The sequence below is a fragment of the Rutidosis leptorrhynchoides genome, chromosome 3, assembly GCF_046630445.1.
Source record: "Rutidosis leptorrhynchoides isolate AG116_Rl617_1_P2 chromosome 3, CSIRO_AGI_Rlap_v1, whole genome shotgun sequence".
In the NCBI taxonomy this organism is placed as follows: domain Eukaryota; kingdom Viridiplantae; phylum Streptophyta; class Magnoliopsida; order Asterales; family Asteraceae; genus Rutidosis; species Rutidosis leptorrhynchoides.
The window spans coordinates 506,272,343-506,290,602 of record NC_092335.1 but is presented as its reverse complement, the minus strand read 5'-3'; the positions used below and the strand labels follow the sequence as shown (position 1 = coordinate 506,290,602).

The 18,260-nt window shown below is 36.4% G+C and overlaps 1 non-coding gene across 1 annotated transcript; it reads left to right on the top strand.

Annotated features, from left to right (window-relative positions):
- Window positions 1-15,360: 15,360 nt before the first annotated feature.
- On the top strand, window positions 15,361-15,467 carry LOC139903128 (small nucleolar RNA R71). The gene has a single exon (XR_011777972.1). It is a non-coding gene; the product is annotated as a small nucleolar RNA R71 (small nucleolar RNA).
- Window positions 15,468-18,260: the final 2,793 nt, after the last annotated feature.

The window sequence follows — 18,260 nt, the reverse complement described above, 5'->3', positions numbered from 1 at the left end:
GATGCCAAAAAAGACATTTTACTCATTTTTAATGTTCTCTTTGAACGTTTTCAATTTATATCGTATTATTAGTTTTGTGTATGCATGACTTAGCATGGTATATATAGTTTTAAGGCCTACTATTTCACTTGCAATGTAATTATGTATAACGCATATAATTTAGAATCTAATGTCACTTCATTAAACACGCTTTTTAAATCATTTATATGCGTCGCCAGATGGAGTAGCATTTGGTGGCGCAAAACCTTCAGTTTCAAATTGTGTTAAAATTCTCAAGATCACCCTAAGACGGTCGAACGAGCAACACTCTCTGAACCTGCGTGCCATTCGAGGTTGTACAGATTCCAAAAAGGACATCTTTCCTAGCAAATTCTCACCACGCACCAAACACCACCGACGCTTCGTGGTGCTTGGTGTTTTGTGTCTCTAGCCAAAATATTAGATCTATCGTATCTTTTGACTCGTAGCTCTAATTTAGTCACCGTTTTTTTTAAATCGTGTATTTTTTCGAGATCTATCCTTTGGAAAACTGCCGTAGGCGGTTTTTCCCAAATATTTTTCGAAACGAGACCTCCAAAGCCTTCAATTTTGCCTTTTTAGATGCTCTTTTAACCGTTTTCAATTTCTTTTGTGTATGCATGACTTTGCATGGTACATATAGTTTTAAGGCATATTATTTTACTCACAATGTATTTATGTTTGACACATATTATTTTGAATCTAATGTCACTTCATGAAACACGCTTTTTAAATCACAAAGATGCGTCGCCAAATGGAGTAATATTTGGTGACGCATCACCTTTGATTACAGATTGTGCTGAAATTCTCCAGATCACCCTAAAATGACCCTAACATCAAGAATCTTGGAAAGTGTCTTGCCATTCGAGGTCTTCAGGATGCCAAAAAAGACATTTTACTCATTTTTAATGTTCTGTTTGAACGTTTTCAATTTATATCGTATTATTAGTTTTGTGTATGCATGACTTAGCATGGTATATATAGTTTTAAGGCCAATTATTTCACTCGCAATGTAATTTGTATAACGCATATAATTTCAAATCTAATGTCATTTCATTAAACACGCTTTTTAAATCATTAATATGCGCCGCTAGATGGAGTAGCTTTTTCGGCGCATAAGCTTCGGTTTCAGATTGTGCTGTAATTCTCAAGATCACCCTAAAATGGCCGAACAAGCAAGACTCTCTGAACGTGCTTTCCATTCGAGGTCGTATAGATTCCGAAAAAGATTTCTTTCCTAGCAAATTCGCACCACACACCAAACACCACCGACGGTTTGTGGTGCTTGGTGTTTTGTGTCTTTGGCTAAAATGTTAGATCTATTGTATCTTTTGACTCGTAGTTCCGATTTAGTCACCGTTTTTTAGAACGTGTATTTTTTCGAGATCTATCCATTGGCAAACTGCCGTAGGAGGTTTGTCCCAATTTTTTTCGAAACGAGACCTCTAAAGCCTTCAATTTTGCCTTTTTAGACGCTCTTTTGACCATTTTCAATTTCTTTCGTATTATTCCTTTTGTGTATGCATGACTTTGCATGGTACATATAGTTTTAAGGCCTATTATTTAACTCATAATGTAATTATGTATAACACATATAATTTTGAGTCAAATGTAACTTCATAAACACGCTTTTTAAATCACAAAGTAGCGTCGCCAAATAGAGTAACATTTGGCGGCGCATCACCTTTGGTTTCAGATTGTGCTAAAATTCTCCAGATTACCCTAAAACGACCCTAACATCAAGAATCTCGGAAAGTGTCTTGCAATTCGAGGTCGCTAGGATGCCGAAAAAGACATTTTACTCATTTCTAATGTTCTCTTTGAACGTTTACAATTTATATCGTATTATTAGTTTTGTGTATGCATGAGTTAGCATGGTATATATTTTTTTAAGGCCTATTATTTCACTCGCAATGTAATTATGTATAACACATATAATTTAGAATCTAATGTCACTTTATTAAACACGCTTTTTAAATCATTAATATGCGCCGCCAGATGGAGTAGCATTTGGCGGCGCATAACCTTGGTTTCAGATTGTGCTGAAATTCTCAAGATCACCCTAAAACGGCCGAACGAGCAAGACTCTCTGAACGTGCTTGCCATTCGAGGTCATATAGATTCCAAAAAATACTTCTTTCCTGGCAAATTTGCACCACGCACCAAACATCACCGACGGTCCGTGGTGCTTGGTGTTTTGTGTCTTTAGCCAAAATGTTAGATTTATCGTATCTTTTGACTCGTAGCTCCAATTTAGTCACTTTTTTTTAAATCGTGTATATTTTCGAGATCCATCCGTTGGAAAACTGCCGTAGGCGGTTTTTCCCAAATGTTTTTCGAAACGAGACCTCTAAAGCCTTCATTGCCTTTTTAGATGCTCCTTTAACCGTTTTCAATTTATTTCATATTATTTCTTTTGTGTATGCATGACTTTGCATGGTACATATAGTTTTAAGGCCTATTATTTCACTCACAATGTATTTATGTATGACACATATTATTTTAAATCTTATGTCACTTCATTAAACATGCTTTTTAAATCACAAAGATGCGCCGACAAATGGAGTAATATTTGGCGGCGCATCACCTTTGGTTTCAGATTATGCTGAAATTCTCTAGGTCACCCTAAAACGACCCTAACATCAAGAATATCGAAAAGTGTCTTGCCATTCGAGGTCGTCAGGATGCCAAAAAAGATATTTTACTCAATTTTAATGTTCTCTTTGAACGTTTTCAATTTATATCGTATTATTAGTTTTATGTATGCATGACTTAGCATGGTATATATAGTTTTAAGTCCTATTATTTCACTCGCAATGTAATTATGTATAACGCATATAATTTAGAATCTAATGTCACTTCATTAAACACGCTTTTTAAATCATTAATATGCGCCGCCAGATGGAGTAGCATTTGGCGGCGCATAACCTTCAGTTTCAGATTGTGCTGAAATTCTCAAGATCACCCTAAGACGGCCGAACGAGCAAGACTCTCTGAACGTGCTTGCCATTCGAGGATGTATAGATTCCGAAAAAGACATCTTTCCTGGCAAATTCGCACCACGCACCAAACACCACCGACGGTTCGTGGTGCTTGGTGTTTTGTGTCTTTGGCCAAAATGTTAGATCTATCGTATCTTTTGCTTCGTAGCTCCGATTTAGTCACCATTTTTTTAGATCGTGTATTTTTTCGAGATCTATCCGTTGGCAAACTACCGTAGGCGTGTCGTCCCAATTTTTTTTCGAAATGAGACCTCTAAAACCTTTAATTTTTCCTTTTTAGACGCTCTTTTGACCGTTTCAATTTATTTTATTTTATTCCTTTTGTGTATGCATGACTTTGCATGGTACATATAGTTTTAAGGCCTATTACTTCACTCACAATGTAATTATGTATAACACATATAATTTGAATCTAATATAACTTCATTAAACACGCTTTTTAAATCACAAAGATGCGCCGCCAAATGGAGTAACATTTGGCGGCGCATCACCTTTGGTTTCAGATTGTGCTGAAATTCTCCAAATCACCATAAAACGAACCTACATCATGAATCTTGAAAAGTGTCTTGCCATTCGAGGTCGCCAGGATGCCGAAAAAAGACATTTAACTCATTTTTAATGTAGTCTTTGAACGTTTTCAATTTATATCGTATTATTTGTTTTGTGTATGCATGAGTTAGCATGGTATATATAGTTTTAAGGCCTATTATTTCACTCGCAATGTAATTGTGTATAACGCATATAATTTCGAATCTAATGTCACTTCATTAAACACGCTTTTTAATTCATTAATATGGGCCGCCAGATGAAGTAGCATTTGGCGGCACATAAGCTTCGGTTTCAGATTGTTCTGAAATTCTCAAGATCACCCTAAAACGGCCTAACGAGCAAGGCTCTCTGAACATGCTTTCCATTCAAGGTCGTATATGTAGTGACCCGAAATTTTCCATGTTTATATATATTAAATGAAATTGATAATTACATGATTAAGTGTTTTCAACATGTTAAGCAATCCAACTTGTTAAGACTTGATTAATTGAAATAGGTTTCATATAGACAATTGACCACCCAAGTTGACCGGTGATTCACGAACGTTAAAACTTGTAAAAACTATATGATGACATATATATGATTATATATATAGTTAACATGATATTATGATAAGTAAGTATCTCATTAGGTATTTTAACAATGAGTTATATACATAAAATTGAGTTTATTGAATTAAGAAACTCGAAAGGTATATATAACGATTATCGTTATAACAACATCTTACTAAATACATATGAATCATATTAAGATATTGATACACTATGTTTAATTATGATAAATGATAAGTAAACATGTCATTAAGTGTATTAACAATGAACTACATATGTAAAAACAAGACTACTAACTTAATGATTTTGAAACGAGACATATATGTAACGATTAACGTTGTAATAACATTTAACTGTATATATATCATACTAAGATATATTAATATATCATAATATCATGATAATGTAATAATTTAACATCTCTTTAGATATAATAAATAATGGGTTAACAACATTTAACAAGATCGTTAACCTAAAGGTTTCAAAACAACATTTACATGTAACGACTAACGATGATTTAACGACTCAGTTAAAATGTATATACATGTAGTGTTTTAATATGTATTCATACACTTTTGAAATACTTCAAGACACTTATCAAAATACTTCTACTTAACTAAAATGCTTACAATTACATCCTCATTCAGTTTCATCAACAATTCTACTCGTATGCACCCGTATTCGTACTCGTACAATACACAGATTTTAGATGTATGTACTATTGGTATATATACTGTAATGATCAGCTCTTAGCAGCCCATGTGAGTCACCTAACACATATGGGAACCATCATTTGGCATCTAGCATGAAATATCTCATAAAATTACAAAAATATTAGTAATCATTCATGACTGATTTACAAGTAAACAAAATTACACATCCTCTATATCTAATCCATATACCAACGACCAAAAACACCTACAAACACTTTTATTCTTCAATTTTCTTCATCTAATTGATCTCTCTCAAGTTCTATCTTCAAGTTCTAAGTGTTCTTCATAAATTCTATAAGTTCTAGTTTCATAAAATTCAGAATACTTCCAAGTTTGCTAGCTTATTTCCAATCTTGTAAATTGATCATCTAACCTCAAAAAATCTTTCTTATTTACAGCAAGATATCTTTCTAATACATGGTAATACTCATATTCAAACTTTGATTCAATTTCTATAACTATAACAATCTTATTTCGAGTGGAAATCTTACTTGAACTTGTTTTCATGTCATGATTCTGCTTCAAGAACTTTCAAGCCATCCAAGAATTCTTTAAAGCTAGATCTATTTTTCTTATTTCCAATAGGTTTACCTACTAAAATTAAGGTAGTAATGATGTTCATAACATCATTCGATTCATACATATAAAACTATCTTATTCGAAGATTTAAACTTGTAATCACTAGAACATAGTTTAGTTAATTCTAAACTTGTTCGCAAATAAAGTTAATCCTTCTAACTTGACTTTTAAAATCAACTAAACACATATTCTATATCTATATGATATGCTAACTTAATGATTTAAAACCTGGAAACACGAAAAATACCGTAAAACCAGACATACGCCGTCGTAGTAACACCGCGGGCTGTTTTGGGTTTGATAATTAAAAACTATGATAAACTTTGATTTAAAAGTTGTTCTTCTGGGAAAATAATTTTTCTTATGAACATGAAACTATATCCAAAAATCATGGTTAAACTCAAAGTGAAAGTATGTTTTTCAAAATGGTCATGAAGACGTCGTTCTTTCGACTGAAATGACTACCTCTTACAAAAATGACTTGTAACTTATATTTCTGACTATAAACCTATACTTTTTCTGTTTAGATTCATAAAATAGAGTTCAATATGAAACCATAGCAGTTTGATTCACTCAAAACGGATTTAAAACGAAGAAGTTATGGGTAAAACAAGATTGGATATTTTTTGATTGTTGTAGCTACGGGAAAAATTGTAACAATTCTATACAAATCATATCCTAGCTAACTTATATTGTATTATACATGTATTCTAATATATTATGTAATCTTGGGATACCATAGACACGTATGCAAATATTTTGACATATCATATCAATCCATGTATATATATTATTTGAAACAACCATAGACACTCTATACGCAGTAATGTTGGAGTTAGCTATACAGGGTTGAGGTTGATTCCAAAAATATATATACTTTGAGTTGTGATCTAGCCTGAGACGTGTATACACTGGGTCGTGGATTGATTCAAGATAATAGATATCGATTTATTTCTGTACATCTAATTGTGGACAACTAGTTGTAGGTTACTAACGAGGACAGCTGACTTAATAAACTTAAAACATTAAAACGTATTAAAAATGTTGTAAATATATTTTGAATATACTTTGATATATATGTACATATTTGTTATAGGTTCGTGAATCGACCAATGGCCAAGTCTTACTTCCCGACGAAGTAAAAATCTGTGAAAGTGAGTTATAGTCCCACTTTTAAAATCTAATATTTTGGGATGAGAATACATGCAGTTTTGAAAATGATTTAAAAAATAGACACAAGTATTGAAACTACATTCTATGTTGAATCGTTATACCGGATATCGCCCTTGTTGAACTTGGTAACCTAAGAATTGGTGTTTATTATAATTGCCACCAATTGACGCGAATCCTAAAGATAGATCTATGGGCCATTGACAAGCCTCAGTCAGAGAATTTGAATTGCTTTAGTACTTCGATATTTATATATGGGGATATTCTAGATGCATTTATTAATGTTGGTTATCAGGTGTTCAACCATACGAATAATTTTTCTGCAGATTGCATGCTATTGAAAGATGAAATCTTGTGGTCTATTATTACAATTTGATATATAGGTTAAACTTATAACTCACCAACATTTTTGTTGACCTTTAAAGCATGTTTATTCTCAGGTGATTATTAAGAGCTTCCGCTGTTGCATGCTAATATATGGACAAGATTTGGTGTCAGCATGCTTGTATAATATTGTTTAAAACTGCATTCGAGATTTACTTTGTTGTAACATATTAATATTGTAAACCAATATGTATTGGTAGTGTGTAAGTGTGATATTTTTAGGTTATCATTTCTGATAATCTAGGTGGTGTCCTTTTAACCTTGTCGATAAAATAAAGGTTATGGTTTGTTTTAAAAACGAATGCAGTCTTTGAAAAACGTCTCATATAGAGGTCAAAACCTCGCAACGAAATCAATTAATATGGAACGTTTATAATCAATATGAACGGGACATTTCAGTATAGATTTCGAAAAAGACATCTTTCCTGGAAAATTCGCACCACGCACCAAACACCACCGACGGTTCTTGGTGCTTGGTATTTTGTGTCTTTGGCCAAAATGTTAGATCTATCGTATCTTTTGACTCGTAGTCACCGTTTTTTTTAAATCATGCATTTTTTCGAGATTTATCCATTGGCAAACTGCCGTAGGCGGTTTTTCCCAAATATTTTTCGAAACGAGACCTCTAAAGCCTTCAATTTTGCCTTTTTAGATCATTTTTTAACCGTTTTTAATTTCTTTCATATTATTCCTTTTGTGTATGCATGACTTTGCATGGTACATATAGTTTTAAGGCCTATTATTTAACTCACAATGTATTTATGTATGACACATATTATTTTGAATCTAATGTCACTTCATTAAACATACTTTTTAAATCACAAAGATGCGCCGCCAAATGGAGTAACATTTGGCGGTGCATCACCTTTGGTTCCAGATTGTGCTGAAATTCTCTAGATCACCCTAAAACTACCCTAACATCAAGAATCTCGGAAAGTGTCTTGCCATTCGAGGTCGCCAGGATACAGAAAAAAACATTTTACTCATTTCTAATGTTCTCTTTGAAAGTTTTCAATTTATATCGTATTATTAGTTTTGTGTATGCATGAGTTAGCATGGTATATATAGTTTTAAGGCCTATTATTTCACTCGCAATGTAATTATGCATAACGCATATAATTTAGAATCTAATGTCACTTCATTAAACACGCTTTTTAAATCATTAATATGCGCTGCCTGATGGAGTAGCATTTGGCGGTGCATAACCTTCAGTTTCAGATTGTGCTGAAATTCTCAAGATCACCCTAAAACGGCCGAACGAGCAAGACTCTCTGAACATGCTTTCCATTCGAGGTTGTATAGATTCCAAAAAAGACATCTTTCCTAGCAAATTCTAACCACGCACCAAATACCACCGACGCTTCGTGGTGCTTGGTGTTTTGTGTCTTTATCCAAAATATTAGATCTATCGTATCTTTTGACTCGTAGCTCCAATATAGTCACCGTTTTTTAAATCGTTTATTTTTTCGAGATCCATCCGTTGGAAAACCGCCGTAGGCAGTATTTCCCAAATATTTTTCGAAACGAGACCTCCAAAACCTTCAATTTTGCCTTTTTAGAAGCTCTTTTAACCGTTTTCAATTTCTTTCATATTATTTCTTTTCTATATGCATGACTTTGCATGGTACATATAGTTTTAAGGCCTAATATTTCACTCACAATGTATTTATGTATGACACATATTATTTTAAATCTAATGTCACTTCATTAAACATGCTTTTTAAATCACAATGATGCGCTGCCAAATGGAGTAACATTTGGCGGCTGATATGGCCGAAACGGACGGTTTTTATTTGCGCAGTGTCATTAGGCCGCGGCTCGCCAAGATCAGCCACTCGTGGGAGAGGGTACTGTTTTAAATTTATATTTAGCGGGGCCTAAATCTTACTACTCTTTATAAGTAAGGGAAGTATGACATAGAGTCGTATTTTTGAGATATCAGTAACATCGAACCTATATTGTAGCCTAAGATAGTTAGGGAGTAGTGAATATTTATTTTGGGATTTTCTAATTTAAGATAGATAAAGTAAATGTGATAAAATTTGTAATTCAGAAAAGGTTAAAAAAAGTGCATACTATGACTTTATCAGTTATTCTGCCGAGATTATGGAATGCTGGCTTATGAATAGGCAGAGGCCTTGTATTCATTACACTGGTCCTAAACGCCTCTGTCATAAGACATGTCACTGGGTACTGCGTTAGGCTTGAAGATTCTGAATAGAAAGCAACGTCCCTTACCCTCGACGCCCTTGCAGTCTCACTACAGGCATACACGTTCAGACGGCTCATCCAATTGAGCGACTCGATTGGGTGACGTATTAACATTCTGAAATGGTCTAAACTTTCTTAAGCATAATAGAATACATGGTTTACCATATCCAAGAGATGTGATGTGCTTCAATGCTTTCGTTAATGATTGGTAAAAGATAGTTAGGCCCTTAAAAAGAGTTCAACCATAAAGAACACCATGGCCAAGTCAAGTCTGACTTTCATGAACACGTTCGGTTATCCTAACGGTCCAATCCTTTATGTGTCTAAACAAATAGTTCCTTAATTAACTAAGAATCCCTCAAGCGGGGTGCAATGCTTGAGACCGCGTTATGGTGCAGTGTACTGGTCAACACTAACCGTGTTCCATGGCCTTACTTAGCAGTGGTACAGATTACAACAACCGCTGTGCTTCAGCATGCACGTACGAAGTTTATATGCTTGGTGACTACACTAGCATGGTCTAGGACCAACAATGTACTAGGGGTCAAGTCAGATGTTTCACTACGAAAGTGTCCTCAGTCGGAATCCAAAGCTCGATAGACTTACTACAACCGGTGTGCCTCGATCAATCTTACGTTGTATCCGATAGACTTCTCTTACCAAGGGGTGACACAGATAGTGTAATCTGAATTGGGGTTCGCGACTTCCCAATAACAGAGCCTATAACTACGTTCTATTAGTTGGAAAAGCGATTGAGTTTAAAGCATAATCGGAAAGCATCTTGACAACATACACAGACCATAATATTATTTCGTCATTATAACTGCTTACATCATAGCATACACTAAAGATAACTACTCGCTAATCATTGCAATAATATCATAAAACATTATATAAGATAAAGGATAGAAGTACCAGTAGATTAAATGAGTTCCGAATACAAAAGTGACAACTTCAAGACTCCAAACTGCTCCTAATACAATCTTCAGCGTTCGCCTCCGGGTACTTAATTTCCCGCTCAGAGGTGAGAAGGCCTTGAAAGTATGACTAATATTGTACAAGAGAGAGAAAGAAGTGAATTGAAGTGTTTGTTGGAATGAATGACAAAGACCCTTTAAATAGACTTGAAAATTGCCAAATACGCCTGGCAGGCCGTTTGGCAGGCCATATGGTAGGCCGTATTTGGCAGGCCGTATGCAAGGCAGGCCGTTTGGTGGCTCGTGTAGTGGCACGTATATGGCAGGCCGTATGGCAGGCCGTTTGGCTTGCTGGTCAGCCTTGATTCCCTGGATCGTAACTTGATTTCTTGTCTTTCACCGTTTTCGTTCTAGAATCTTCATTTTAGCTCCGATTCTCTTGATTCTTTTTGCACAGTCTTCGTAATTACTTGTTCTTCAATTCTAACCGACGAAATGGGTATTTTGCTGACAAAGTTCGAATCTTTCTTATTTTTGGGCCTTAATACCGGGGTGAAAATGTGACTTTTAGCCGATATCAAATATCCCACACTTAGATTTTGCTTGTCCTCAAGCAAACTCTCATTTTAAAGAATCTGTTCGGCATTGCTTTTCTAATAGCCTAAGCGGTTTGCTTTTATTATAAGAGCAAAAAGATAAGGTGAGTCATCTATGTTAGGATTAAAATTATCTCTGCAAGCATGCGAGGAGGTTACATGACATCGGCTAGCTTTCACGGGTCACTAAAATCACTCAAGTGTTTAGGGTTCCCTATAGATCTAAGAAATGAATACACTCATAGCCAGTCATGCTGCACCCATCGTCATAGGCTTGATAAAGACTCAAATCCTTGCTGCTAACGCGAGAACGGTAGTAATCTCAGCTTTATGGGTTATTTGTCAATGATGGAGAAGGAATTTTGGAGTGGTAGTGAAGTTGTTTTTGAAGGGTGAGATAAAAGGGTAATATAGTCTTTATACAGACTTTTGTTCGGATAGATAGGAGTGCTGAAGTATTTTGAGAAGCACTTTTGAACTTTTCTTCATTTGATAATCATTTTCGGTTGAGTTCTCTTCAGTATTTCTCTTATTTAGTTCTGCTCCTTTTTTCAGGGAGACTTCATCTCGAGAAACTTTTTGCCGGTAAACTTTTTCAAGACCTTTGCCATGATACTTGAGAGATTTATAACATTGGGTTTTTGGAAGGAATCTCATTTTCTGGGTTTTCTGAGAAATAGTAAAGGTGATATGGATGTGGTGGTGGAGTAGAAGTAGTGGAGGTGTGGAAGGTTTATTTTTGACAAATGGGTAGCTATTTTGATTACAACCGAACCACACTTTGCTGCTTGGAGATGTAGATCTAAAGCAAGTTCTGATTCTGAGCACAGTCGTCGGCATTCTCAACGGAAAATAGTGAAGCATTAAAGATGAATGCTGGTCTTATTTGGGGTGCCTCACCATAATCAATTTAGGTCGATAATGCCTTAATCATGCAATGCTCTATTAGAGATTTCAATCTAACATGATTTCCACCTTACTTAACCCTTATTTTTATTGACAAACATTTTAGGTTTTCAAAAATACTTTTTCGAAAAGGGTTTCTTTTGCAAAAAATTTGAAATTTGGCTTAAGGACTTGGAATCTTCGTAATGGTTTATTATGATATAGCATAAAAAGATACCAACATCCCACACTTAGATGAACGTTGTCCTCAATGTTCCTAGTGTATCCCACACTTAGGAGTTTTAGTTGAAGATTTGGGATTGTTTGTCTAGTGTTTTGATTGGGTGTTATCCACACTTAGTGATAAGCTGGGATGCGGTATGGTTTGAATCTTGAGCTAGTAGCGAAAAGAAAGAAATACCCCTAGCAGATGCGGCTGGCTCCTTGCTTCTTTATCGGTTCATTTGTCATCCTTTATTCTTCTACTCTATTTTATTGCACGGGTTTCCTCCCGAGAAGCGCTTTTGTTTAAGGTCGTTGGCTCGACCGTAGTGATTCTTCAAAAAGCAAACATTCCTCGTTGATGGTTGTGATCTTGGTCTTCTTGAGGGAATGTAAGTCTTGGTGGATAAGTTCTGATAAAGTGTCAGACCAATAGTGGTAACAAGTCCGGTACTTCTCTTGAAGATCTTCTGAAAGATAAGTAGTGCGCAGTTTCTGCTCTTGATAAGTCTTGAAGTCCGATGAGAATATGATCCACAGCTCTGCTGGTTGACCCATGAATGTCAATCATGGTTGCAGTGCTGGTGTTGATGATTTCTCTGACTGGATGCTCATTTCGGAGGTCTTCAAACAATGTAAGAAACTGTATCTTTAGAATTTTGAAGTCTTCGGAATGGTGATCTCCACAGTAAGAGTCTGTAGCTTTGCACAGATTAGTTAAGAGACGAAGCTGGAAAGAAGTGAACAGCAATCCTGATCCGAGTATTAATTTCACCTTCTTTGAGTATATCTCTCGACATCCAGCTTTAAATATGAAACTAGGATCTGTGGATTCGTGGAAGATACGTAATAGCTGCTTCGTAACATAGGTGGCAATGTTGACTTGATCTGGTTCAAGATGAAAGAACGGATTGTTTCGCCTTGCTTCCTCCATAACAGCGTCTTGTAACTCTTTGATAATCAGATCAGCGTGGTGATCAATTGTTACGTAAATCACTAGTCTGTCTGGTGTGCTTTCGAAGTTATCTCTATCCAGAAGAGCGAAAAGACTATGAATATCCTCGATCATTTGCAAATCAGAGTGATAAGTCGGGCGGCCGGTGGAAAGATCCATATGCTTCCGGATGAGAGTCAGTAGTGCTCGTTCGTTTCGTGAGAACGGAAGTGCAGATCCGGCTAAGGCATTATAAACCTTAGAGTAAATGATCTTCTGATCTTGATAGAATCTTGTCTCAAGAATAGTGCGAACCACTGAATTATGCCCTCGTTGCCTTTCTTCGTGATAGATATGATCGTGAAGAGAATTGATAAAGTCTTGAATGCGTTCTTCTATGATTTCAACATCATTGTCTTCTCTTCGGAGATAGAGGTGGTGCTCTTCTCTGATAGCCATGATTCGTTCTATTAAGCGTAGCGAAAAATCAATGGTTGACTTTCGGATGGCTTTGAGAATGTCTTCAAATTCATCGGTATCATTGATGAAGGTAATCATGTCTGCATGTGTAGATATAACCGGAATTTGATCTGAAGAAGAGTCTGGCTCCCCTTGATCTACTTTGGTTGGAGAGTGTGAGTTAGTCAGAATGTCTTCGTGATGCTCTTACTTGTCATCATCGGTATCCGGTTCCTCTGAGGATGCATCTGATGAATGGGTTTCTTCAGTATTCTGATTCTCCACTTTGATACTTACAGGATCAATTTCTATATCCTTAACCTCAGCCTTGTCGGTCTTCTTCTTGAAGCGAATGATTAAAATGTGATCTGCCGTTTCAAGCCTCATTATTTCTTCATGACGCTCAGTGCTTGGAACGGGTGTTGTCGCAGTTTCTTTTACGTCTTTCATTTCCTCTTCCTCTTCAGATTCCTCCTTTTCCTCTATTTCTTCGCTGGGACCCTCTTCTCCCATTTCTGGGTCGTCTACAGACTGTGATTCGACACCCATCTCGATATCGTCGACTGGTGGTAATGACTCATCATCGGAAGTGATCCGTCTGGTGGAAATAGCAAACATCTCTGCCTGTCCAGAAAGATCGGTTTGTCGGTCAATTTTGAAGGTAACGCTCTCCCCATGTGATCGTAAGATCATGGTTTGATTGTACACATCAATGACAGTCCTAGCCGTATTCATGAAAGGTCTCCCTAACACTACTGGGGTGTGTAGGTCTTCCTTAATATCCATTACTACGAAATCCGTAGGATACAAGAATTTATCAACTTTCACCAAGACGTTCTCAACTATGCCCTTAGGATATCGAATTATATGATCGGCAAGTTGGATTGTCATTTTGGTTGGTGACAAGTCTCCTAATCTCTTGTAGAGAGAGTAGGGGATTAGGTTGATACTTGCTCCTAAATCTGCTAGTGCATGAATGGTTCCAGATTGGTAGATTGAACACGGGAAAACGAATCGATCCGTATCTCCTAGCTTAGGTGGTAGAGAGTTTCTGAGTAATGCAGAGCATTCTTCACTCAGTGGAATTTTGTTAGAGTCTGGTATCCTCTCCTTTGTAGATAGAAGCCTTCAGATGTATCTCTTCTGGTTGAGAACTTTGGACATAGTGTCCAAGAATCTTCCATCAATTTTGAAGGAATCAAGCTTGGATGGTTCTTCTTGTAGCCTTCCAGGATAAGGTATGCGAACTGGAGTTTCAGGGGTCAGCTTCTGAGTATATGTCGATTTGTTCTTGAGCCTATTTAACCTTCTCCGTGGTTCTTCCTCTGGGATTACGGAATCCATTTGCTTTGCTTCTTCTATGTGGGGATTCTAGATAGTATTACTTGGCAATCTTCCCTGCGGTCAGGTTTCAAGGCATTGTGATAACTGTCCGAGCTGCGTTTCCAAACTTTTGAGCAGAACCAATTGATTTCTCATTAGTATCTCTGTTTGATCTTGTATGGTTGCAGTTCTCTGATTTAACTGTTGTTGTCCTTGGATGAACTTAGTTAACTGATCATCAGCTCCGAGAGTGGGGTTAGCTGCTTTTATAATCTGGGTGGTAGGGGAATTCTCCTCAACTGGGGGACCAATGAGTGAAAGTGGTTGATTTTAGGTCAATTGAGATTGTTGGGCTGGATAAGGTGGATAGCGATAGCGGAAAGGTTGATTGCTTCGCTAAAATTGATTAACCCTTGGTGGTTGATTGAATCCGGGATTTGGTGGACGAGCTGGGTATTGAACGTAACAGACTGAACCGTCAGGGTTTTCGTACTCAACTTGATAGTCTTCAGTAGGTTGCGGGTTGGTACAATTAACACAAGCCTGAGCTTGGTTAACCTGCTGCGGTTACGTCTTCAATTCTCCGAGTTGTTTGGCAAGAGATTCCATCTTATCTGTGAGAGATTTAATGGCCTCCATTTGATTGTTAAGTGCAGAGAGTGGGGCAGATGATGAAGTTGTTTCACCACTGTTCCAGTCATGATGATGCATCGTCATGTTCTCGAGCAATTCCCATGCTTCATCTGCGGTTTGGTTCATCAAATTCCCTTGAGCTGCTGCATCGATCGTCGTCCTATGATTTACCGTAAGACCATTGTAGAAGGTACAGATTTAGGCTGACCGTTCTAACTGGTGATTAGGGCATTTCTTCAGCAGGGTTTTGAAACGCTCCCATGCAGTGTAAAGAGATTCATCATAACTTTGTTTGAAGTTAATGATGTCATTCTTCAGTTTCGTTTGTTTAGAAGGAGGGAAATATTTGGTTAGGAATTTAGTCGCCATCTCTGTCCATGATGTGATGGAATCTTTTTCCAGTCCTTCAAACCAAGTTTGAGCATGACGAGTGAGAGAATAGGGGAACAAGTATAGCCGGACTATATCTTGTCCTATCCCTGGCTGTTTGTAGGAGTTCGAAAGAGATATGAATTTATCAAGGTGAGAATTAGGATCGTCATTCGGTAATCCATGAAACTGACAGCTATTCTGAATGAGCTGGATGATGTGATGTTTTAACTCGAACGAGTGTCCTTGAATCTCTGGAAATCTGATTGGTCATCCTAGACCTTCAGTCGAGGGTTTCGTGTTTTCTGCTAAAGTAACGCGTAACGCCATTTGGTTTCTGATTCGTGCTTCCTTGCGTGCTTTAGAGATTATTGCGTCTGGATCAGGTACGAACAACAACGGCCCTAGTCTAGATCGGGTTTGGGTGATACACTAGGTATGCCTTTTTTTTTGTTTTTAATTTTTGCAAATAAGCTAAATTATAGTAAGCTAAACTAAACTAATCTAATTCTAATCTAATTTAATCTAAGGCAATCTAAGGTAATCTAAGGTGGTCTAATCTAAGGTAAACTAGAGTAATCTAAAGTAATCTAATCTAATTAACTAACTATCCTATGGTGAAATATGTTTTTGGTTCTGGCTACAGATTCTCTGGTATTTCAGTAACAAAGTTCCGCACAAATTATTCAACAAACCAAGTGGCCAGGCTGACTACGGAGAGGCAGGATCCTTTTGGTCCCAATATAATTGGCGACTGTTCGAAAAATCCAATAACCAAGTCCGTGTATAATTTTCTTTCTTAGACACCACTAAATGTTTGTGAATAAGTTTGATTGAAAACAGTATTGCCTGATACCAGTTCCCCGGCAGCGGTGCCAAAAACTAGTTAGTTCTCCTGATATGGCCGAGACGGACGATTTTTATTTGCGCGGTGTCGTTAGGCTGCGGCTCGCCAAGATCAGCCACTCGTGGGAGAGTGTACTGTTTTAAATTTATATTTAGCGGGGCCTAAATCTTACTACTCCTTATAAGTAAGGGAAGTATGACCTAGAGTCGTATTTTTGAGATATCAGTAACATCGAACCTATATTGTAGCCTAAGATAGTTAGGGAGTAGTGAATATTTATTTTGGGATTTTCTAATTTAAGATAGATAAAGTAAATGTGATAAAATTTGTAATTCAGAAAAGGTTAAAGTAAGTGCATACTATGACTTCATCAGTTATTCTGCCGAGATTATGGAATGCTGGCTCATGAATAGGCAGAGGCTTTGTATTCATTACACTGGTCCTAAACGCCCCTGTCATAAGACATGTCACTGGGTACTGCGTTAGGCTTGAAGATTCTGAATAGACAGCAAAGTCCCTTACCCCCGACGCCCGTGCAGTCTGACTACAGGCATACACGTTCAGACGGCTCATCCAATTGAGCGACTCGGTTGGGTGACGTATTAACATTCCGAAATGGTCTAAACTTTCTTAAGCATAATAGAATACATGGTTTACCATATCCGAGAGACGTTATGTGCTTCAATGCTTTCATTAATGATTGGTAAAAGATAGTTAGGCCCTTAAAAAGAGTTCAACCATAAAGAACACCATGGCCAAGTCAAGTCTGACTTCCATGAACACGTTCGATTATCCTAACGGTCCAATCCTTTATGTGTCTAAACAAACAGTTCCTTAATTAACTAAGAATCCCTCAAGCGGGGTGCAATGCTTGAGACCGCGTTATGGTGCAGTGTACTGGTCAACACTAACCGTGTTCCATGGCCTTACTTAGCAGAGGTACAGCTTACAACAACCGCTGTGCTTCAGCGGGCACGTACTGTGATGACCCAGGAATTTCCGACCAAATTTAAACTTTAATCTTTATATGTTTCCGACACGATAAGCAAAATCTGTAATGTGGAGTCTCGAAAGTTTTGAAATCTATATTCATGTAATCAAATACCCTTTGACTATGCTCGACGATTCACGAACAATTAATTGTAAATAGATATGCGTGAATATATATATAAATAATAATTAGAATTATAAAATGAAATATTACATAAAGTAATTGTTAGAATTAATAATGTAAAATAAAATAATATATATTATTATTATTTAAGACACAGCTATATATAAATAATGTATATTAAAAATAAATATTGAATGATTGTAATACTCCTTTGATATACCGATTGACACTGAGCAAGTTAAATACGAACTTATGTAATTTTAAAATAAAAGGTGATCCAAAAATGAGTTATAAGTTATAGGCTTATTAAAAGTATATTTACGATCTAATAAACTAATGTATAATTATAACCTTAATATCATTATATAAGGTATGTATATATATATATATATATATATATTTGATTCCAATTACACTTATCAATCACAACCACTTTAGCTTTATCCCTGCTCATGATTTGTACTCAAATTGTGCCATATCAGCTATCAAACAAAATCTGTTAGAAGTACCTCTCTCCTTTTTATTTTTATTTTCCTGTACCAACGAATTCATTCTGACGACTCAATTTGATATAAAACAAATGGATTACTTAGATTTGTTAGCACTCACAATCAAACTTTGTTGTTTTCATTTATATTCTTGTACCTGTCAATATCCAATTCCCAGCACAATCCAAAAATCCAGTACAACTTAATAAAAGTGTAGACCTGTGAGAGCCCCCCATCAAAGGTCGATATCTTCCCTTTGCTTTCTAATATTTTTTATATATTTGTGTACTAACAAA